At 35.3% G+C, this 25,007-nt stretch overlaps 1 long non-coding RNA gene across 2 annotated transcripts in view; it reads left to right on the plus strand.

Annotated features, from left to right (window-relative positions):
* LOC141541141 (uncharacterized) overlaps positions 1–25,007 on the plus strand; it is a 91,392-nt gene that overhangs the window by 63,293 nt on the left and 3,092 nt on the right. For both annotated transcript variants that reach the window (XR_012481667.1, XR_012481668.1), the window contains exon 2: positions 22,300–22,397. This is a non-coding gene — a long non-coding RNA (uncharacterized LOC141541141). The remainder of the gene's footprint in view (positions 1–22,299; positions 22,398–25,007) is intronic.

Here is a 25,007-nt window from a genome sequence, read left to right on the forward strand (position 1 = left end):
AAGTGTCGCTTATTAAAACTACACCAAGACTTTTGGGACACCCTGTATTTTCATGAGCATCTGGTACATATCATTTAGATAGAAGCTAGCAATTTTGAACCTTCAGAGAAGTAGCATGAAATGTGTCCTCCAACCAACATTATGATTCATGATGTGAAAATAATGTAAGAAGCAAGACAAAATCATTTGAGTAGGAAAGGAAATTCATTTGATAACATAAATGGACTCTTTACAAAGCTCTCCATCTGGTTTCTTCCTAGTTTAAATGGGAATTAAATATTTGGGTAAGAAAAAAGGAATGAAGTTGGAGTGACATTTTCTTCTCTAGCCTAAATATTCTCATTCTTTATTAACAACTAGAGTTTACCAAAAATGGAATAGGGTACCCAAGGGAGCAGTGATGCTATTCCTGTGCAGGTTTTCAGAAGACTAAATTGTTATCTAGTCTACTAATTGGGTATTTTATGGAAGGGTAAATTTTAAGAAATTTTTGTGCCTGGAACACCATGCATTATATTAGTAATTAGAATCTGGATTAAGGTTGGTGCTATATCCACTAAACTCTGTGCTGGCCAGATCATATTGTTCTCAGTTCTAGGTATCATATTCTGAGAAGGGTATCGATAAGCAGAAAAATAATGAGAAAGAATGTCCAGGATGTGGAAAGATTTGAAGATTACCATGTAACCAAGAGATCATTATATACTTCAACAACAATACTATATGATGATCAATTCTGATGGATGTGGCCCTCTTCAACAATGAGATGAACCAAATCAATTCTAATAGAGCAGTAATGAACTGAACCAGCTACACCCAGTGAAAGAACACTGGGAGATGACTATGAACCACTACATAGAATTCCCAATCCCTCTATTTTTGTCCACCTGCATTTTGGATTTCCTTCACAGGCTAATTGTGCACTATTTCAAAGTCCGATTTTTTTTGTACAGCAAAACAACTGTTTGGACATGTATACATATATTGTATTTAATTTATACTTTAACATATTTAACATGTATTGGTCAACCTGCCATCTGGGGTGGGGCAGGAAGGAGGGGGAAAAATTAGAACAAAGAGTTTGGCAATTGTCAATACTATAAAATTACCCATGCATATATCTGGTAAATAAAAACTATTAAAAAAAAAAAAGATTATACCATGTAAAGATTGGTTGAAGGAAGTAGAGATATTTGGCCTAGAGAAGACTTAATGGGGATCTGATAATTATTTTAGAAAAGTTGTCTTAAGGAAGAATCCCAGAAGACAAAATTAGAACTAGCAGAGAAACATATTCATACTTGAAGTAAAGAGAAAACCAGTCATTAGAATTATCCACAATTTGCAGGTAAATTATTAACAACTGGCTTTCTGGAGAACCCACACTCTCCTCTCTCCTCCCCCTCCCCCAGTAATATATATATATATATATATATATATATATATATATATATATATATACACATATATGTGTATATATATAACTGCATGGATATACATATGAATATAAAATATGTGTGTATAAATACATATATAGTATATGTTTGACATACTTGTGTTAATTTTTTTTCCATTACATTAAGTCTAGACAATTAACAAAACAATAAATTGAGCCCTGTTATGTTCGGTAATTTCTCTCTAGGATCTATTTAAGCTGCTTCCAGCACACCATTGAAACTATCCAAATAAAGAATAAACTACCTGAGGAAGTACATCTCCCCAAAAACATCTTTAAGTAGCTACATAACAGATAGTTGGGTCCTTAATGATTCTTAAAAATGGATAGCCTCTGAAGTCCTTTCCTACTTTGTGGTACTATGATTCTATGATCCTGCTGTTCTGGGTACTGTAAATATCAATACTGATAGGATTGCAGGCTTAGCAACAATGAGATTATTGCAGGGTGGGAGTGGTGTAGAACTTTAATTATCTCCTCTTATTGTTTTTTTCCCAGAATAAGATTTTGATACCTTAGGATGTGTGATTTCCCTGGTGATTTTTCATTCTTTAGGTAGGCTATCTTTAAGAATGACCCACTATAATTTCCATAGGACAGATGAAGAATGCTAATAACCTAAAAGAGAAAGGTGATGGATTCAAGGTGAAAGTTGGGACAGTTTTGGGGCATTAGTCGGAATACTTTGAGGGGACTCAGTACCTAGCACAGTGTTTGGCACATAGTAGGTAAATGTATATTAATTGGATACTGTTAATGTGGAAATTTGTTTTGCTTGGGGTTAAGCATATTTATTTAAAGGGTTTTTCCCCCTTTTTTCTTTCTCCATTGGAAGAAAGGAGAAGAGAAAATAAATTTTTGTTCAATGAAAACAAATAACAGAGAAATGGTAGATATGAATAAATAAAATATGAGAAATAAATTTCTAAAAAACAAACAATAAGTGTCATTGAGGTTAAAAAAAAGTCATGAATTGGGTATTTAAACTTTTGGTGATAAACTCTGGATTCAATTAACTTGAACTCTTAATACTGGTTAAAATTGAATTCAATCAGGTGATTAACATTAACCCCATGAGTAGACCATACTCAAAGCTTTTCCAATTTAGCAAAACTTGCTAGGGCATATACTCTTTTGGCAAAGTGCCCAGAGTCATGAGAAAGAAAGCTGGTACAGAGGTCTATACTTAGAATTTTGTTTCATAAAAACCTTCCCAACAATATATCTCATGAGTCTTAATTCTTACCCCAATTTAGCACTCTACAACATATTTCAAAACAAGACCAAATGCTATAGGAAGGGGAAGAAAAAAATGGAATGGAAACTGGTATTCCCCTAAATTAAGAAGAGGTTAGAGGGGAAGGACTATACTTACACAATGTGGTGATATAGTGGTACTAGAACTGGTAGCTCAGTTCCTGCTTAAAAGAAAAGGAACCTGATTTTGCTGATTACTTGCCATACCAAGTCTGAAAAAGAGCTAGGGGTTGGCCTTTCATATGTTTGTTAAATGTTTGTGATTATTTTGTTTCCTGAAGTTCATTCTCTGTCTCTGTCTCTTTTTCTCCATATTAGAATCCCTGGTTTTCTATAAGAATCAACTCAAAAGCCATCTTCCCTTCCCAATCTCTCTAATTACTTATGCTTCCCCCTCTAAAGTCACTCATTATCTACTCTGTATGCATTTTGTATGTATCCATATATGTACATTTATCTATATATGCATTCCCTATTTGAAAGTATGCTACTTTAAGACAGGAACTGTTTTTGTTTTTTCCTTTATATTCCTAGCATAGTGGAATAGCATAGTGGAATGTGCTATAAGTAAATGCTTATAAATGCTATAGTGAATTAAATGTTTATTTTAATACCTAGTATGTGCTTGACTTTATTATCTGTCAGCATTACTCCACTGTGCTTCACTTTGCCCCTGCTTAGCCAGCCCAAATCAACAATATCCACAAGAGAAAGTTTTATGATTATCACACTTTATATTGTAGTTCATGTCTCTAGGGCTAATTAGGAAAGAGGGATGTGTGCCCTTCCTGCAGAGTATTTTCTACACAATTTATACATGGTTGTAAGCTAGGTACTAAATGACCCTGATGTTGGATTTATAATTTCAATAATATAATGGGAAGCTTGGGTATACAATATATTCAAGCAATCTAATTTTACCTGGCTTATTACCCCTCCATGGCAAAGCTTTTGTTCATCTATAAGTTCTTGACTAAATTTATTTTTAAAAAGTTATCCTGTGTTTTCAGATGAGTCATTTCCCTTAAAATTCTCTCCTCTGAAATTGAAATTCTCTGTTGGCACAAAAACCAGACAACCAATTGACCAGCCAAACAACCAAAAAAAAAAAACCCATACCCCCAAATATTTAAACAAAGCCAGTGACATAGTCACTGTATGTGATAGGACACATGAGATTTGACATTTGCAGTCTGCCCTTCTCTGTTCAGAGAGGGGAATAAGTTTCATTTTCGGTATTTCCTCCTATATTGTTCTTCATAATTCAGCAGATTTCAGTGGCTTTTTTGGGTTGTTAGCATTTGGATTATATATATGTGTATATGTATATATATATATATATATACATATACACATATATATATACATATAATATGCCTTATCTAGACATTATCTGTGTGTTTGTATGTGTGCATGCTCATGTATAAAATCAATGATTGAATAAAGGCATAAGCTACATCTTTATTAAATTTGCTAATGACAGGAAAGCCAAAACGGATAGTTAACACACTGGATTGGCAAAGTCAAAATCCACCAGGAATTTGATGAGTCAAAACACTGGGCAGACTTCAATAGATAAAATTTAGTAAGGTTAAATATTGTCTTACACAGGTTTAAATTTATTTCACCAGTACATAAGAGAAGGCATATTATATTGCAGTTTTCCTGTAAAAAAATTGATGGTGGGTAGTTATTGGACACTGAGATCAATCTGAGTCAACAGCATGATACCACATCCTAAAAGTTCATGGAGGCTTAGAAGTTATTGAAAGGCCCAGCTTCCAAGAATAAGGAAGTGATAAGCCTGCTGTACTTTTCCTGGTTAGATCATACCCGTAGTTGTCAGTTCTGGGTATCACAGTTTCAGGAAAGGCAGTTTTAATCTAGAGAAAGTCCAAAGCAGAGCAGCAAAATGGTAAAAGACCTTGAATCCATAACTTGTGAGAATTAGTTGAAGAACTAGGAATGTCTAGCCTAGAAAAGAGAAGACTCAAGAGGAAATTAAGGGTGTCTTCAAGTATTTGAAGATCATAGAGGAGAAGGGTTAGACTTATTCTCTTCAGCCCTATTTTATAGAACTAGATGCAAGAGATGGGATTTGCAAATAGGAAGACATAAGTTTGATGGCAGGAAAAACTCCCTAATGATTCAAATTATCCAAAAGGAGGAATGAACTGCCTTGGGAAGCTTTAGAGTCAACGATCTAGAGCTGTAAGGAACCTTAGAGGTTATATATAATCCTATTCCCCTAGTTTTACATATGAAAAAAACTGAGACTCAGTGAGTGGGGCTTGCACAATGTCACATATATATTAAAAGTTACAGCTGAGATTTGAACTTAAGTCTTTTGACCCCAGAACATAAGCTATTTCTTTCTCCATCCTTTCTTGGCCAAACTTCTCAAAAAAAATGTCTATATTCATTGCCTCAACTTCCTTAGCACTCACCCATGCTAACTACTTGAAATCTTAATTTCTACTGCCACAACTCATTTGAAACTGCTCTTTCCAACACCACTCACTTCTCAGTCAAAAAGTCCAATATTCTTTTCCCAATTCTTCTCCTTTACCTACTTGAAGTGTTTGACAATTTGCCTATCCTCTTTTGCAATAGTATTCTTGCTTATTGTTCATGACATTATACTATCTTTGTCCTTTTCCTACTTCTCTGCTTAAAACTTTTCTGTCCCCCTTCTCTGATTCTTTTCCCTATAAGCTGCCCAGCATAAATATTTCTAAAGATGCTATCCTCTGTCTTCTTTTTTCCTCCCAACCCCCTCTCCATCCTCTCCTTTGGCAATTTTATCCAATCCTACAGCTTCCACGATCACTTCTATAAAGATGACTCCTAAGTCTCTGTCTCTCCAGTTCTTGTTAAGATTTGTTTTTCATATTTCCACCATCCTCTTGGCCATTTTGACAAAGATGATCTGTTGTGCCTGAAAGACAACATGTCAAAAACAGAAGTCATAAATTCTACTGAAGCCAATTGTCTTCTCATCTTACTTTTTCTATAATCTAATAATTTTTTTTTTCTTCTCAGGCAGTCAGGCTAAAAATCTGAAACCATCTTGAACTCATTCTCCCAACTGCATTTTGTCAATCACCATCTGGTTAGTTCTTGTTTCAAAGAAGAAGGTCTATCTCAAATGCCATCTTTTCCATGAAACTAGTCCAACTTTTCTCATTTGGATGTAATTTCTTCCCCATCTACCCCAAAAGTAATTTGTACCTCTGTTATTCTTACTATAACTTAGTTCATACTATAATATCTGTACTTCTTTTAATCTTCTACTTGTTTATATTCTCCATGAGAACAGGGATCATCTTTTACTCTTCTTTGAATCCACTTCCTCCATCCCTCAAAGGATGGTATGCCATTTATTTTGGGACCAAAAGAGGAGGATCAAAAGCTATAATCCACATTTGCATTGCACTTTTTACAATTAGGCAACTTTAATTATTCTAATATATACATAAATACAGCTAGATGGTATAGCATATAGACTCCAGGCCTGGAGTCAGAAAGATTCATCTTTCTGAGTTAAAAGCTGACATCACACACTTACTAGTAGTGTGACCTTATCTAAGTCACTTAACCTTGTTTGCCTCAGTTTTCTCATCTGTAAAATAAACTGGAGAAAGAAATAGCAAACTACTCTACTATCTTTGCCAAGAAAATTCCAAATGGAATCATGAAGAGTTGGACATAACTGAAAAGCATCAAAATACATGAGGGAAGTAAGACTATTCTTATTTTACAAATGAAGAAACTGTGATCAATCAATAAACATTTATTAGGTGCTTTCTAAGTGCCAGGCACTGCACTAAAACTCTGGGGATACAGAAAGACAAAAGAATGCCCCTACTTTCAAGGAGCTTATAATTTAATGAATAATAAAATGGGAAATGATGTGATTTGTAGAAAGCACACTAACCCTGGACTCAAAGGATATGGGGTTAAATCATGTCTCTGATGCTTGTCCTTTGAGTGACCATTAGTAAGTCAATTCTTTTCATCTGTGGAATGAAAAGGTTGGGCTTTGACCTGAGGACTCATGAATTGCAGCAGCATGGTTAATGGCACAGCTAAGTTTCAAGCTTAGGTCTAACTTTACATCTAAAGTGCTTTCTTCTTAATCACACGGAAGTTATAGATTTTTCACCAAGAGAATGTAAATTCCATAAGGGAAAGGGCTTATTTTTGTCTTTGTATTTCCTGAATCCAGCATGGTACCTATTATAATAAATACTTGTTGAATTGAATTGAATTTGAATTTTTCGGTGTCCCTCCACGCTCCCCCCCACCATTGGTGTCCACTGGGGAGAAAAAAATGAAGGTTCTAAGTGAGGAGCATTTCAGCTTTATAGGAGATACAATGGGTTATGAGCTCTTGGAAATACAAAGGCTATATCCCAGTGAAAAACATTATTATTGCCACTTTATCGCTTTCAAGTTCAGCTCTTTTCATTGGGAATTCTGGGACGTTGTACATGATCTGCTTTGATCTCCTATTATTTATTTCCATATCGATTTGAACTATTTTTCCTGGGGATTCTCTGGTTTCTGACTAGAGTAGTCCTCTCTTTGGCAATGCTTTTGCTGGCTTTAAGAGAGTTGCACCCAGGGATTTGCCAGCTTAATTCAACATGTGGATTTGCCTTTGAAGGATTAAAAACTTTTTTTGGGGGGGGGGGAGGAGAGGGAACAAGTTTTGTTTCTCCCACCTCAGACTCCAATTACCTAATAAAGATTCATCTTTTTCTTCTGTCCAAGGATCCTCCTGACCTAATTTTGCTCCTTGCCCAGTTTCAGATATCACAATCCATTTTTATGCATTAAGCTCCCTTAATGAAATCCACATGTCTTAAATCAATAAAGCCATTGTTTAGTTCTTGCTTTTTCCCCCATGGTGCAGTTTTTGCTGCTCTGTTTTATTTGCTTGTTTGTAGGAATCTAAAATTGTTTTATCTAGGACCCATTCTCCTTCTCTCCTTCATCCCCCCCCCCCTTGTACTTCTTTTCATTCTTTTCCTTATCTTCTTTAAGGAGAATAAATTAGTTGTTGTGCAACTGTTTTTTTAGTATATGGGTATAGAATGAGAATTTTTATTAGTGTTTTTATTTCTGCTTGTTTATTGTTTCCCATTTCATTTGCTCCTAACTCGTTAAATACTAAAGAATTTATTAAAGTCTATTAATTTTGTGTGTTTATTGGATTATTTTGATGATAGGGAAATTTGTAAGAATTTTTTTTCTTTCCTCCCTGTTTTCTTGCTTAGAATTTCAGATTTTGTTTGTTTCAGGTAAATTAACAATGAAACATTTTTAGTTGACTAAATTTCTTTGTATACAAGTGGTAGAAACAACCCTCAATCCCTTTTCCCCAAATAGAAGAAACAGAGCTTTTTATTATTGACTTTTCACATCTCCTCTCCTGCTCTGACTCTTGCATTTTAATTTTACTATTAAGCCAGTAATGAGCTTGTGGATTTTTTTTTATAGGCTCCCAAATCACTTCATTCTTTAGGGACTTCCTTCTTTCTAGTGAAAATGAAAATACCCCCTCTCCATGTAGCCTACTGGGTGGTCAGGCTATTTCTTTAGTACAGTAAAGATAAATGGCAGTGAGCCATTTATCTATCTGATGATACAAGACTTTAAAATAGAAACAGGTTCTGCTTAAACCCCAGAGATAGTATTGAAAAACTATTTATCCCTAAAGAATTATCTCCCAATATCACACATATGTAAGCTCTTATCTTCATTAGGAATAACTCATGCCAACCAATTTCATTTCCTTTTATGACAAAGTCACTGGTAGAAGATGCAGAGTATTGATTTCAGGAAATCATTTGAATGAATCTTTGATACTATCCTTATGGACAAGATGAAAACCTGGATGATAGGAGTGACTAGGCCCAAGAGCTAGATCTCGTGTCTCTGTGTGTGATGTGTTGAGGAAATACATGGCATGGTCAAATTTTTCTCCTCATTCAATTTTATCTTTTCTTTCATTAGAAAATATAAATATTCAAATGTATAAACTAGAACCAGTGAAAGAAGAAGAAAAATAAAAACAAAGCAAAACAAAATGATAATAAATATAACTACATATTTCTGCTTTTACAGATTGGCAAAACAGGAAAAAGCAAAAGCAACAAAATGAAACTTTCACTAAAACAAAAAATGTATATGGTGACTTTACTGAAGTAGCTATGAGTGCTATATGTTACCTTTCTAAGTATTAAATTTGGTTTTGTTTTTATTGTTATCTTCTTTCACTTAATTGTAATCACTGTGTATATTGTTCTTTCACTCTTATTCACTTCTTAAGTCTTCTCTTTCTTTGAGTTTTTATCATTTCTTCTTATACTTATTTTGTTTTATTCCTTTATCATAAGTTGTTCATCTGTTCCTTAATTGATACACTACTTTCAGATTTGTTCATTTTTAGCTATTATACACAGTGTAGCTAGGAATATTTTTCTATAGATTTTTTTTTTTTTTTTGTCTCTCTGACCATAATTTATTTATGGGAAAATCAGGTTAAAGAGTTTGGGCATTTTTGTAACTCAGTGTATAACTGAAAATTTCTTTCCAAAAATATTTGACTAGCTTGTAACTCTACCAGCAGTGTATTATTCATTTATTATCCATAGTTGTGCCAGCATTGATTCTATTCTCTGCCCCCCTCAGAAAAGTATTGTAATTAGGGGATCTACATAGACTTGGAGGGAGATCTATATCAGAGTTAAATAATCATCTATGATTGGTCATATTGTACTTAATATTTTTGTCACTGATTTAGTATGGATGACATGCTTATCAGACTTTCAGTTAGAAGGAAGAGCTAATTAGTATCTAAAAATGATCTTGACAATTGATAGGCCATGTAAAATGAGTTTCCTTTCACTCTTAAGAGTTTCAATAGAACCTCTTTGCTCAGATAATTTGTATAGAATGGCAACTAAAAATAAGTACTCAATAGTATTTAATTAATGATGGTAAAATCAGTTTTTAGTAAAAAAAATAAAATATCATATTAAATGTCAAGACATGCCCTTGTTTCAGCAGATCTTTTAAGTCTAGATCTGTGTTGTAGAAGTCAACCTTGCCAAAAAAGATGAAATAGGAGAAAGATAAGACAAATGGGAAATCTCCTTGTTCAAAGTTTCTCCATAACTTATCCTTTCCCTTCTCTCATTATCATATTTGGCCTTTTGATAGATTACTGTCTGTGTCTCTTTTTCTCATTTTCAGCCTTCTGCCAGAGTTAGGGAAGTTCTTCTCTTCCCACATCTTCTTCCTTTTTGCAGTTTCATGGAAATAATATCCTAGGGGTGGGAAAATTTTTTCCCTTTTCCTTAAAAGTTCTATTGTTACAATTCTGGATTTCATGTGAGAGGAAAGTTTAGAATTAAATCCCCACATGTCCTGGATGGCCAGTTCAAAAAAAAAAAGTGAACAAAATAACCCACAACTGCTTTATTAACATTTTTCCTCAGGAGGAAAGTGTTGAGAGACAAGGAAATGAATACAATGTTTTCCCACCTACAGAACTCTTCTAACAGCCAAAGGACTTCAGATTGCTTTAGAAAAGTCAGCAAAAATAACTCTATCCCACTAATTCTGCTTTCCTATTGCTACTTGTTATCAAGAACCTATTGCCAATATACTTTTTTCCTATCTTCTTTAGCCTCTAATTCAGCCACCTTTTTGTTCCCTCATTCTAGGATTGAGTCTGCTATTTTAGTCACCTGTGCAAACAATTTTAAATCATGTTACTCGTCATACATTTCTGAAGTCTATCCTTTTAATTCTTCATTTTTTATTTTATTTTACCATCTTGGGGGCAGGGGAGAAAACAGGGCATATGACGAGGTTGGCAACTCTTTTGGGGGAGTCACAGAACAATTCTGAACCGAGTGCTTCTGGAACATCTCTTAGTTGCAAGAACAAGTTGAATACTGAGTTTGAATAAGCTGAGGGACTTTTTAAGCTTTTTGATTCAAAAGATCTTGGTTATTGGTAGGAAAAAGTTCCTATTTGCTTTAGTTATAGTCTCAGAGTAGAACTGAAAGTCTTTAATGAAATGACTAATGTCTCTACGATGACTTTTAATTATTGTCTTGTAAGATCATAGAATTATATAATTTCAGAGTGGGAGGGAATCTTCCCTTCCAATTCATGAGTTCAACTTACTCATATTATAGATGAGAGAAATGAGCCCCAGAGAAATCAAGCTTAATGACTCCAGCTCTAAGAAACAAGATCTCTTCCCTTTACATCATTGACAATTTTACTATTGCCCTACCTCCCTGTTTTGTTATTGGTTGGACAGACAAAGTGATCTATCTTTAGTTCCCTGGTATTGTCAGCATATGAGTGAGATGACTGTGGAATTGAATTGTGGTGGGATGGTGGAAAAGCCTGGTGAAGAAATTATAGGGACATTAAAGATAATGGGCAATAGTGAGGGAAAACAAGGGCTCAATGTCTAGCTTTTTAGCATGTTTTAACATACTGGTTGAGCAGTTTCACAAATTACTTCTACTGAATCATAGAAAGGTCTGTGTTAATTTGGGTCTTCAATAGAGAAAATAAGTCCATATCCTAACAATCTACAATATTATCTGAAAATTCAAAGAGAAGGCATCAACTACCGAGACTTTACTTACCCTATCAAGTCACATTAATATTTCTGGTTTCTGTCACATAAACTTAATGAAGAATTTACATTATAAAAGAGGACCCAAATAGTCCCTAATTGATGGAATGGGATATAGAATTAGAGAAGGAAAACGGGCATTTTTTTGAGTCAGAAGGGGCCCCCTGAGTGCCCTTGCTGATTGTAGACACCTCTTTCCCAACCCTAATGCCATATATCTGTCTCCTGAATTCTGAAAGTTTGTCAGTTCTTGATCTCCTCCATTCTTTTCCCTCATGCTTTTTCCTCTCCTCTCCAGCACCTGAATCCCCAAGAATATTTGCCCTGTAAAAAATTCTTCAAAGAAGAATTTTTCATAGGTTCTCTATGAGGTCTTCTCCTGATGTTTCCCAGCTTCTACCCTCAGAAAATTCTTTGTTCTACCTAAGTTAAACGAGGACCTTCTAGTATACCACTTCCTTTTCTTCTAGTTCTGTCCTGGGAAGAGAAGAAACAGCTGGCCACCATCCTTTGCTCATAATGAGGGATTATGACTTGCACTGATTATTCAATAAAAGATAATTAACAAAAGCTACCAGCTCTAATTCAGAATCTAAGGCTTGCTAAATCACAGGGTTGAGCTAAGGGAGCCATACTTCACAAGCACCAGGGCCTCCATAATGATAATGTGGTAGTTTTATTTCACTTCACCGTCTGGGAGAGCCAGGGTTATGCCCCAGACTTTGACGAGCTACAGAAGGTTCTGGTTTGTGGCACTGAGGGTGAGAGCATGCCCGGAAAATCCTTACATTTCAGCCCAGGTAACTTCCCTCCCAGGCCAGAAAATCTTTTTCACTAAGTCAACCAATACCAGCAGGGGACTTTGTTGGGATGTTTGAAATTTATTAGGATGAAAAACCATGGGGAGAGTGCTGGGACACCCAGGGCTGATATCTAAATGGGAAGAAAATTGCTTATTTTCTTGCTTTTGATGAATTTCAGAGCAGATGTCTAAATGGGAAGAAAATTGCTCATTTTCTTGCTTTTGATGAATTTCATTTCCAGCGTTTAATGTAGCATGAGCCCCATTAGCATGAGACAATGGAAAAGAAGGCAGATTTATGAACCAATCCAGACAGAGATTGTATAGATCCATGCTCCAAAACAACATTCTTAATGATAAAAATATTAAAACACTACCATTCCCTTAAATGTTCTCTCCTTTCTAGGGTCTAGTTTCTATCTCCCCAGTTTCATCTTAATTAAATTCTGCTGCTTAAATGCAATTTTATCACAGAACTCCTAGACTGTATTACTACTTTTACTCCAAATGGAATAATCTCTGCTTAGTTAATTTATGCTGTGCTTGCCTGTCTCTGTTTCATTTTTTACACTATAGCAGTGAATTTGCCTTATATCTGACTGCTCTCCTTTTCTTTCTCCCATGTTGAATTTCTATCTGTCCTTTAAAGTTGAACTCAAATACCAACTCCTCCAACAGTCCTCCAATCTTCCTTAATGGTCTTTTCCCCTTGTACAGTGGGAAAAGCAAAATAAAAAAACCCCAAAAAACATTGAACAACACAAAACTATGGCTGTATATTCGGAGGATCTGGGTTCAGATCTTCTTTTGACTGTTGACTATCTATGTGACTTGACCTTAACCTTTCTGGATCTCCGTTTTTCTTATCTGTAAAATGAAGGGCTTATATTAGATATCCTCTGAGGCTCCTCCTGGCTCTCCGGACCTATGATCTTCTGACTTTTCTTGGCAATTTATTTTGCAATGCTCTAATACACTTATGTCTCATCTTTCACTGTACTCATCTATTTCTGTCTTAGCCTCCTATTTCATGGTTTCCTGGAAAAATGGCCAAAAAATCAATTCAAAGTGGTCAGTCTGCTGATTGTCTGTCTCAACTTAGTCATGCTAGTCCTCATGAGGTAGATTAATCTGTTATCAGGACTGTACTAGATGTATTTTTCAGCTTGAGAGGAGCTGATAGAGCTTTGTACTCCTCTGATATAACCTTTGAGAAGATGGCAAATTTTAAGTTATGAGGAGATGTCAGAATAGGATTTTTGAGGAGAATTAACAGGGAGGAGGAGAATGGGATCAATAAGATTTTGAGCAAATACTGCAAGATGCTTTTAAGTATCCACCTAAAAAACTTTCTGTCCTCCCAGTCCATTTTTTTTTTTGAGGCAATTGGGGTTAAATGACTTGCCTAGAATCACACAGCCAGGAAGTATTAGTGTCTGAGACCAGATTTGAACTCAGGTCCTCCTGATTTCAGGGCTGGCAGCACATTTTTTTTTAATGCCATGATTTTTCCTATGATATTGTGTGATTGTAAATGATGGAATACCATGATCCCAGAAGAATCAAAATTGCAGATAACCTAAAGGTCAATGAAATATATATGATATATAGATATAAATTGGTAGTAGCTATTCACCCATGATATTTGCACCCAGGAAATAGCACTAAATATATAGTGAAGAACATTTTTAGGAGAACCAGCATCAAAAATGCCACTTCTGACATAATCTTTGAGATCTCCTTTTGACTTCCAAGTCAACATCCCTAGAAGCAGGAGCCTGCATAACAAGTTCAAGGCATCATTGCCTATTATAGGTCCTTAAAATGTTTTATCTTGCATTTGAAATGCAAGAAAGAAATGCAGTTATCCTGAACATATATTTGTGCTGTAGATTGGTGTTATTGTTTTTCTTCCTTATTGCACTGTTGAAAAAGGGATGGGTCAAAAGATACTATTTAAAGAATGAAAATTAGATCTGGCCAAGCAGATGTGGATAGTCCTCACAGATCCTGAAACATTGCACATGTAACACTTTCCCCCTGCAGTCTGTCCTGTTCTGGTACTAAGCAATAAAGAGCTCTGAAAAGCCGGATCCTTATCAACTTTCTCTTTACTCCTTGTATACATGGGGAAAGCCAACCTACAGCTGGAGAGAGAAGCTGCTCCCTGAGTGAGCCTTTGATCCCATCAAAAGCAGGCCTCTGTTTCTCACTGGAGGGTCAACTGCTGAGGAACTCTGTGTTTATGTTAGCAAAACAGATTCACTTTGCAGACACTGTTTATCCCTCTCTTCTGCCACATTGGGTTACTATAAACAAAACATCCAAAGAAGATTGATTACATTCATAAAAGACTGCTGGATCCCTCATAGGAACCTGGAAATGTACCATAGAGAGACTTCTCTTAGACAGTTTCTGTTATCTACCCTTTCCCCAGCCAATATCTTAATGATATTCACATAACAGATCCCAATCTTTGATGCTCTCGATCTCATCTGCTACCATTATTATTTTCTTGTCTCAGAGGAAGTTTCTCTTCCCTAAAATAATTTCATTGCACAGGACACACATCTGTATTTTCAATTGATCAAACAATCAGTGTTCATCAAGTACTTACAATGGACCAGTCACTGTTCTAAATGCTTAAAAAAATCTCTGTGGAATTACAAGAATATGAGCTTCTCACCCCATCATTGCACATCAGGTCTCTTAATTAATGGAGCAGGGAAGTGAGGCAGGACTGTGTGAGACGAAATTTCAGTGCTGTCCAATTCTAGCTTTGTTCAAGAAGATAGCCTTATTTATCCATCAGGGAAAAGGGTACGTGTCCTGTCCACTGAGTCACAAGGTTTGCCTGGGTTCACTCCAGGATCTTCAAGTGTGGGGATCAGGTCAGTGGGCAAGGGTCTCTATCATGAAGTTTGGGATTTAGGATGAGGAAGACAAAAGCTAAGGCCTGGAATGAAGGAAGTCTAAGTTGAATAACTAGCCCGAGAGCTAAATGATAGAGCCAGGGAGAGGAAAGACTTGATGCAGACATATAGGGTGGACTGAGGGTAGCTTACCAATAGAGAAAAGAGGGCCTTGAATATTTGGTATGTGCTAGTGATGTCTCCCTTTGGACACTTTGGCTTGAATATTAGCCTTTTCTCCTCGAGGCTTCTAATAGAGAATTTTTAATCCTCAACTCAGTATAATTTTTGGACATCCCCACAACAAATAGTAGGGGAGAAGGAGAAATCAAACATCTGAAGAATTTTTCCAGAATTTAAATCTATCCGATCTATTCTCTGTTAATATCTTCTTATTTCTCAGTTGTTTCTCAGTTATATCCAATTCTTTGTGACCCTATTTGGGGTTAACTTGGCAAAGAACTCCTGCTTCAGCTCATTTTTTTGGATGTGGAAACTGAGGCAACAGGGTTCAGTGACTTGCCCAGAGTCATACAGCTAGTGAATGTCTTAGGCCAGATTTGAACTTAGAAAGATAATTCCTGACTCAGGGCCTAGAGCTCTATCCATTATGCCATCTAGCTACCCTCAATAAATTAATTAATTAAATTCTTTATATTCTGAAGTAAGTTCTTATACATGCATTTTAATTTCACTTTCCTCCTTTATTTTAGGCTTTTTAAAAGATGTTTGAGATTCTGAGAATTTCAATCACTGCTATCATGTCCCTCCATGACCTCATGTGACAAATTTCATTGAAAAACTGTTAAAGTAACAGAAGTTATATATATATATATATATATAGATATATACGTATATATATCTATATATATATATTTATATCTGAAAACTTTTATTTCCTTTCATTTCAAGACTGATTACAAAGCTGGTTGTGCAGTATTTTTAATGCTCTTCAGTAGCATAGCCATTGTCTTAAAAAATCAGTGATATCCTTTAAAAGTTAGTGTGCAACAAAGGCTCTGGGGCCTATGGGCATCATGGGTTAACTCTGAGTCCTGAAATTTATTAGATTATTATTATTATTTTGCATCCAGGACAAGTCACTTAATTTTTCTGAATTTCCATTTTCTCATCTACAGAATGGGGATAAAAATACTTTTTTTTGTGTGAGGAAAGTGCTTTGTAAATCTTAAAAGCATATGGATAGAGCCTGGAATTGGAAGTTCTGAGTTCAGATCTCACTATACACTTACCAGGAGTGTAACCCCGGGAAAATCACTTAGCTTCTGTTTGCCTCAGTTTCCTAATCTGTAAAATGGGGATAATAATAGCATCTATCTTGCATGATTGTTGTGAGAACAAAATGAGATAATACTCATAAGTCCTTAGTACAGTATCTACTATATAGTAAGTATTATTAAAATGCTATTATTATTATCATCAACATTATTAAAATAGAATTTTAATTATCTTATATGTGGCATAACATATTTTATGTGAATATGTAATTATTTTAATGCCCAGTAACTAAGTTGAAACAGATCTCATTCTGTTATATCAACAACTACTTCTTTTCATCTTGCCAGCTTGCCTTTTCTATCATCCAAATTATATCTACTTATCTGAGATTATTAATTTTATTCTTATGTATCATTAGGATTGAGAAATATCTAATTTCTTTAATCCTTTGAATGATTTTCTAAAGACAATTCCTCTCATCCAGATTTGTACATAGAAAAAATGAGTATGCATGTGATTTGTGAAGAGACAACATGAAAGATTACTAAATCTATAATCAGAAAACTCAAATTCTTTTTTCTTAAAAAAAGAATCTACCACAACCTTCATAAATAAATAATATATAATCACATAATAAAATAGCTCTCATTCCCAGGGAGCTATCCTTTTTAACAGGATAAAAAATAGAATGAAAGATTGAAAATTATACCTACGTTTTGGTCTAGCCCCTGGCCTCAAAATCAGAAGGTATTTCAATTTAATTAGTTTCATTTTTATCTTATGCATTTTATATATTAAAATATTTATATTACATGCATAAATATTCTCATAAGTATTTCACAAATGAAATATTTGTACAGATAAAATAATACCTTATGCATATAAAATGTTATGAATTATTATTTTCATAAAATACCATGAGAAGACATCCACTGGCTTCACCAGACTGCCAAAAGGGCCTGTAATAAAAAAAAAATCTTAAGGATCCTTCTCTGTAACTATAAATTGCAGAGAAGTTACTAACCTACATTTCTAGAAGTTTCCCCACCCCATCATAGCACCTAACCATAGTTGAAATTCAAATAACCAATATCAGATCTTTTCCCAAAAGCAGAGTTTTAATAAGGACTAATCACAAAGACACTAAGTATAGAAAATATTGGAAGGAATAGGAAAGAAGTGAAAATATTATAGAAAGAAAAGACTTGGGGGAAGGATAGGCAAATCACCTGTCTGGGTAAGTTTTATATGAATTGCTATGAAGTTGGACAAAGTGTCCTCCAGGTGGTAACATGCTTGTCAATAGCATTCTAAGGTGCACAACCAGCTATAATGGTCTTGGATAGACTAGATTCTTTCTCATATATAGAGGCTAAAAATTTCAGATTGGTTTTGGAAAATTATTATTATTGCTTTTCTATACTTTCCTAGCTCTTTTAAAAATTATAATTTTTTTTTATTTTTCAAAATACATGCAAAGATAGTTTTCAGGATTCACTCTTGCAAAATCTTGAGTTCCAAATTTTTCTCTCTCCTTCCTTCCCCTCCTACCTTAGACAACAAGTAATCCAACATAGCTTAAATATGTGCAATTCTTCTAAATATATTTCTACATTTGTCTTGCTGCACAAGAAAAATCAGATCAAAAGGGAAAAAATGAGGGAAAAAAGCAAACAATAAAAACAATAACAAAGGTGAAAATACTATGTTGTAATCCACATTCAGTCTCCATAGACCTTTTTCTGAATGCAGATGACTCTATCACAAGTTTATTGGAATTGCTTCCCCAACTCTTAGCACTTTGCTTGACACATAATAAGTGCTTATTGTCTCACTCAAAGATACCTTTGTGAGTGAATATGGAAGAAGGGAGGATTGTGGGCAGAGGAGAACTGCTTTAAGGCCCTGAAATAGCTATGACTCAGATACAATTCCAGATCATCGCCTTGCCCCTGGCCCCTCACTCCTCACCATCACTTCCATTGTCAACTGTGGCCACTTTCTAGAGATGTTTTTTTTGGGACAGATACTTCCATTCGATTTAACACATTTTCTCTGGCATTTGTTTTGTACTAGACACTGTTGTAGACCTTTAGGGTTACAAAAAAATGAGTCAAAGCCCCTGTCCTCAATATGCTTACAGGAAGGAAACTGAAGAGCCACTGATTTCTCAACAGTTACGAGACCCAACCTTTTGGTAGTTCAATTTTGAGTGAAAGTCAGGCAGTTACAGGAATTTAGTGAGTCAAGGCTTACTAAACCCACTGCATTCTTCTCCCTCTTATTAAAACTAAATAACTCCTCTTAGAGCACTAAATGATAATCCAGGAGCCCAAGGCAGCTTTAAATTCTTTTTCCTCCATGAAGGCAATATACTTGTAAATAGGATCATCATATTCACTTGAAAAAGCTTCTGAGTTAACATCTGAAAAATAAGACCATTCACCCCTCTGCTTACTGCATATGCCAACATCAACAAAACTGTATGACCCATTCCTCCTATGTTGAGAGGCTCTTAGCACTGGAAGGGACCTTATGATACCACTGAGTCCAACCCTCTTATTTCAGAGAGGAAGGGAGTGGTGACTAGAGAGGTAAAGGAGCTTACTCAAAGTGAGGTACTTAGGAAGGATAGCAAAGAATTCACAGGCATTAGTATAAGATGGGAACAGACGAGTTGGAATCTGAAGGGTTGGTGTTGGTAGAGAGTCAGGAAGAACCATTGAAGTTTAGAAGAAGACAAAAGAATTTCCTTCTGCCTCCTGTGGAAATTTTGAAAATGCATGGGATCACAATGGTAGCAAATATTTGTTTACAAGTGCCTTCTGACCCTGGTGGTGGAGCATGGGGGCTTCCTTTTCATTTTTTACCCTTATATTTTCACCTAAGAGACCTATCTTGTCCCTACTCTCCTGCTTACTGTGGGTACTGAACAGAGAGACTGAGAATGTGCCATGATGGGGCTGTTGGGGCTGGCTAAGAAAATCACTTCAACCTAACTGTAGAACATAAATAAATGAACCTAAAGGATTACTCTGGAAATCTCTCTATTAAGTGAGTTGTCATAAAGCAGAATTAGATTGAACATGAACAAATCTTGGACCTCATCCAAGGCTTTTGTTACTGAGATGCTAATAGAACTACCATAAATGACAGTTTTACCTATAAGGCATTCCTTTCTCAGGGACTCTAAAGAGAATTTTATAATAAATATCTAGTTGCTTACCCATCTGGTTATATTATAGGCCACTCTGTATTTTTCTATCTTGTTCATAAGAATGTCAGCAGTCTCAAAAGATCACCATTGCAAATGTAATCTCTTTTCCACACTTCACTGCAGACATTACCTTATTACACTTTTTGCAGAATGAACATCGATTACTGGAGCAAATAATAACAGTTTTCTTGTTAACTTGGACCAAAATGCTATGTGTGTGCATGGGGCTGCAATTTCCCCAGCAATGAAAACAGCTCTACAATATGAACAATCCGTCATTTTGTCCATCTGCTGCCCAAGAGGGATCTTAAAATAGTTTCAGTTCACCTTTAAAATCTAGAGCTCTGTGAAGGGCTTGTAACACTTGGCGAACCCTGGAAGGCTGCCTGCTAAACATTACTGCTACTCTGACTACTGATGTCCAGCTGTAAACTTCCTTAGAGGGAAACAAGCTGCTCATTCATGAAGCTGTTGTGAAATTTTCCTTCCCCGCCAGTTTTCACAGCTAGAGAAAAGAATACCTGTAGGGAACTAAAATTCTTTTTGTTGTTGTTGTTCTTCTTAAATTTAGGTCTTCTGCTTTTCTACTTCTCTCTCCCCTTCATTCTTTCTCTCCTCATTTCCTCTTCTTCCATCCTTCATTTCCTAAGGGGTGGGGTTGGGACTGAGGGGAGATCCAGCCTGCATGAGATTTATGGTTAAGAGTGGAATTATGAGTCAATACAACATCTCAAAGGTCATTTAGTCTAGCTGTCATCTCTAGGCAACACTGGCACATGAGGATTTTCCACTATCTCTAAGACAGGAGATAGCACAATTCCCTTTAGGGCTTTGTTCCAGAATCTAATCCTGGTTTGGAATTGGATAAAGAAAATAGTGAGCACAGTTCTACTGATGGCTTCTTCACCTCCCAATGTCTTAAGGCCTTCTAATTTTACTTCTAAACTCTTTTTAAAAAGAAGCAAAATTTTCAGTATTGTTTCACTGGTGTGATTAGGGTCTACAACAAAGATTTCCATAAATATATTTGCATTAAAAATTTTAATTGTCATATTAATAAGGTCTGACAGTTTGAAAACAGTTTTTAAAATTTTTTTTAAATTAAAGCTTTTTATTTACAAAACATATGCATGGTGGAGGGGGGTAGAACCAAGATGGTGGAGAGGACACACATTTCTTTCTGAGCTCTTCTACTACCTCACACTAATTATGAAATTCAATCTCTGAAATAATGCTGGACTGTCAGAATCCACAAATATTGGGAGTGTAGCAAATTACCAGCAGAAGGTAATTTCGAAGATTGCCAGAAAATGTCTGTTTTGGTGGGGTGGGGGAGGAGGTGGCAGGCACAGCCAGGGAGGCAGAGCAGGGGAGCCAACGCATGCTGAGCAGACCAGGGGCAAGGTGTGGTATCTATGGGCAGAGAATCTTTGGGGAGGACTCTACCACAATGTTGGCTATTCTGCCCTGGTTGCAAGCCAGTAGATGAGCAGAGAAGTTATAAAACTTCTAATACAAACACAAAAGGTAAAGAGTGTACCCCAAAGCGCCAGAGTCTCAAGGGACCTGGTACACCCACCCAGAATGGGGACTGACTCAGCACGATCCCAGCACAGCTGTTGCCACTTGTAGGTGTCTGTAGAGCAAGCTTGGAACTTTTTTGCCCTAAAAAAGATCCCAATATTTAAAAAAAATTTGTAAAAAGGCAAAGCAAGCTCTAACTATAGATAGCTTCTATAGTGAAAGAGAAGAACAGATTTCAGACCCTGAGATTAAAAGCAGATTGTCTCCAGATGAAGCCCCAAAGGGTGAAATAGCCTGATCCCCAACACACAAGGCTCTCCTAAAAGAAATTAAAAAGGATCTTAAAGGAGAGCTAGAAGAAAATGGGGAAAGGAAAAGAAAACTTTGCAAGGTGGTTTGGAAAAGGCATATAACTCATTAAAAGATAGATTGGAAAAAGAAAACAACTTCCTGAAAAACAGAATATGTGAAATGGAAAAGGTAAACAATTCCCAGGAAAACAGAATTTGTGAATTGGAAAAAGAAAATAACTCTTTAAATAAAAATTTGTAAAATGGAAAAAAAATTCCATAGAACAAAGCAACTCATTTAAAAACTCAATTGGACAAATACAAAAAGAAGTAAAAAAAGTAAATGAAGAAAATAATTCATTAAAAATCAGAACTGAACAAATGGAAATGAATGATTTGGCAAGACATCAAGAATCGGTTAAGCAAAACCAAAAAAATGCTAAAAATGCTGTTTTCCCTACTTGGGAAAACAATAGACCTGGAAATAGATCTAAGAGAGATAATCTAAGGATTATTGGACTCCCTGAAAACCATGATGAAAAAAAGAGCCTAGACACTATTTTTCAGGAAATCATCAAAGAGAACTGCCCAGATGTCATAAAATCAGAAGGTAAAATAGCCATTGAAAGAATCCATTGAACACCTCCTGAAAGAGGAGGTATTCAATGGATTCTTTCAATGGCTATTTTAAATTAAACCCCAAGGAATATTGTGGCTAAATTTCAGAACTATCAGACCAAGGAAAAAATATTGCAAGCAGCCAGAAAAAAACAATTCACATACCAAGAAACCACAATAAGGATTACTCAGGATCTAGTAGCTTTCACATTAAAGGATAAAAGCACCTGGAATCTGATATTCCAAAAGGCAAAGAAACTTGGAATACAACCAAGAATAAACTATCCCCACTAAACTGAGCATTTTCTTCCAGGGAAGAAGATGGGCATTCAATGAAACAGGTGATGAAAAAACCAGAGCTAAACAAAAAATTTGACCTCCAAATAAAGGACTCAAGAGAAGCATAAAAAGGTAAAATGAACTCTTGAGAACTATATTTCTGTTATGAGTATACATAGAGAATGCATGTATAATTTGATTTTATTGTTATAAAAAGAAACTAGAGGTGAAAAGGGAATTGTACCAGAATAAGGGAAAAGTGGAGGTAAAAAGAGGGAAATTACATCTCACAAAGAGGTAAAGGAAACCTATTGTATTTGAGGAAAAGAAGGAAGAGGGATGAACATTATGTGAATCTTACTCTCATCAGATTTGGCTCAAAGAGAAAATATTAGATATATTTGGTTTACAGAGAAACTTCTCTCACCTTATTGAAAAGTGGGAGGGGAAAAGCAAAAAGGGAAGGGGTGGGCTAAATAGAAGAGAATATAGAAATAGTAAGGGAAAGGTATAAGAAAGGGGGAAGGACTCTAAAGGGGGAGGGCTACTTGAGGCAAGTGGTACCCATAAGTTAAATAATGGGGAGGGGGAGTAAGGGGAAAAGAAAGAAAAAAAGTATAATCTGGGGATAATAAGATGGCAGGAAATACAGAATTAGTAGTTTAATTGCAAATGTGACTGGGGTGAACATTCCCATTAAGTGGAGGCAGATAGCAGACTGGATTAAAAGCCAGAATCCTACAATATGTTGCTTAAAGAAAACACATGTAAAGCAGGGTGATAATATAGAGTAAAGGTAAAAGGCTGGAGCAGAATCTATTATGCTTCAAGTGAAGTAAAAAAAAGCAGGGGTAGCCATCCTGATCTCAGATCAAGCAAAAGCAAAAAATGATCTAATTAAAAGAGATAAGGAAGGAAACTATATCTTGCTAAAGGGTACCATAGATAATGAAGCAATATCAGTACTAAACATATATACACCAAGTGGTATAGCATCTAATTTCCTAAAGGAGAAGTTAAGAGAGCTGCAAGAAGAAATAGACAGCAAAACTTTAATAGTGGGAGATCTCAACATTGTACTCTTAGAACAAGATAAATCAAACCACAAAAAAAATAAGAAAGAAGTTAAAGAGGTAAATAGAATACTAGAAAAGTTAGGTATGATAGATCTTTGGAGAAAATTGAATGGAGACAGTTCATGGAACCTATACAAACCTATACAAAAATTGACCATATATTAGAACATAAAGACCTCAAAATCAAATATAAAAAAGGCAGAAATAGTAAATGCGTTCTTTTCAGATCACGATGCAATAAAAACTACATTCATTAAAAAGCCAGGGGAAAATAGATCAAAAAGTAATTGGAAACTAAATAATCTCATCCCAAAGAATGAATGGGTGAAACAGCAAATTATAGACACAATTAATAATTTCATGCAAGAGAATGACAATAAGAGACAACATACCAAAATTTGTGGGATGTAGCCAAAGCAGTAATAAGAGGAAATTTTATCTCCCTAGAAGTTTAATTGCATAAAATAAAGAGAAGATCAATGAATTGGGCTTGTAATTAAAAAAGCTAGAAAAAGAACAAATTAAAAATCCCCAATCAAATACTAAACTTGAAATTCTAAAAATAAAAGAAGAGATTAATAAAATTGAAAGTAAAAAAACTTATTAAATTAATAAATAAAACTAACGGTTGGTTTTATGAAAAAACCAACAAAATATATTAGAAAAAGGAAAGAGGAAAATAAAATTGTTAGCCTTAAAAATGAAAAGGGAGAACTTTCTACTAATGAAGAGGAAATTAGAGCAATAATTAGGAGTTGCTATGCCCAACTTTATGCCAGTAATTTTGATAACCTAAGTGAAATGGAAGAATACCTACAAAAATATAAATTGCCCAGATTAATAAAGGAGGAAGTAATTTGCTTAAACATATGCATGGGTAATTTTTCAACATTGACCCTTGCAAAAGCTTTTGTTCCAAATTTTCCCCTCCTTCCCCCCATTCCCTCCCCTAGCTGGCAGGTAGTCCAATACATGTTAAATATGTTAAAATATATATTAAATCCAATATATATATATATATATACACATATTTATACAGTTATCTTGCTGCATGAGAAAAAAATCAGATCAAGAAGGAAGAAAAAATAAAACTGAGGAAAAAAAACAAAATGCAAGCAAACAATAATAGAGAGAGTTGAATGCTATGTGTGGTCCACACTCAGTTCCCACAATCCTCTCTCTGAGTGTTGATGGCTCTCTTCATCACTGAACAAGTGGCACTGGTTTGAAGCATCTCATTGTTGAAGAGAGCCACGTCGATCAGAATTGATAATTGTATAATCTTGTTGTTGCCATGTATAATGATTTCCTGGTTCTGCTCATTTCACTTAGCATCAGTTTATGTAAGTCTCTCCAGGACTCTCTGAAATCTGGTGGTAGTTTCTTACAGAACAATAATATTCCATAACATTCATATACCATAATTGATTCAGCCATTCTCCAATTGATGGGCACCACTCAGTTTCCAGTTTCTTGCCACTACAAAAAGGGCTGCCACAAACATTTTTGCACATGTGGGGTCCCTTTGAAAACATTCTGAATTGGAGATGAATACCTTTGTATAGGATTGGGACCCTAACCCTACCAGGCTATGGTTTCATAGTGTTGATATTATATATCTTTAACTTACATGCTTTTTACATTTTTACCACTTCTTGACTTCAGT

The sequence above is a fragment of the Sminthopsis crassicaudata genome, chromosome 4 (assembly GCF_048593235.1).
Source record: "Sminthopsis crassicaudata isolate SCR6 chromosome 4, ASM4859323v1, whole genome shotgun sequence".
Taxonomy (NCBI): domain Eukaryota; kingdom Metazoa; phylum Chordata; class Mammalia; order Dasyuromorphia; family Dasyuridae; genus Sminthopsis; species Sminthopsis crassicaudata.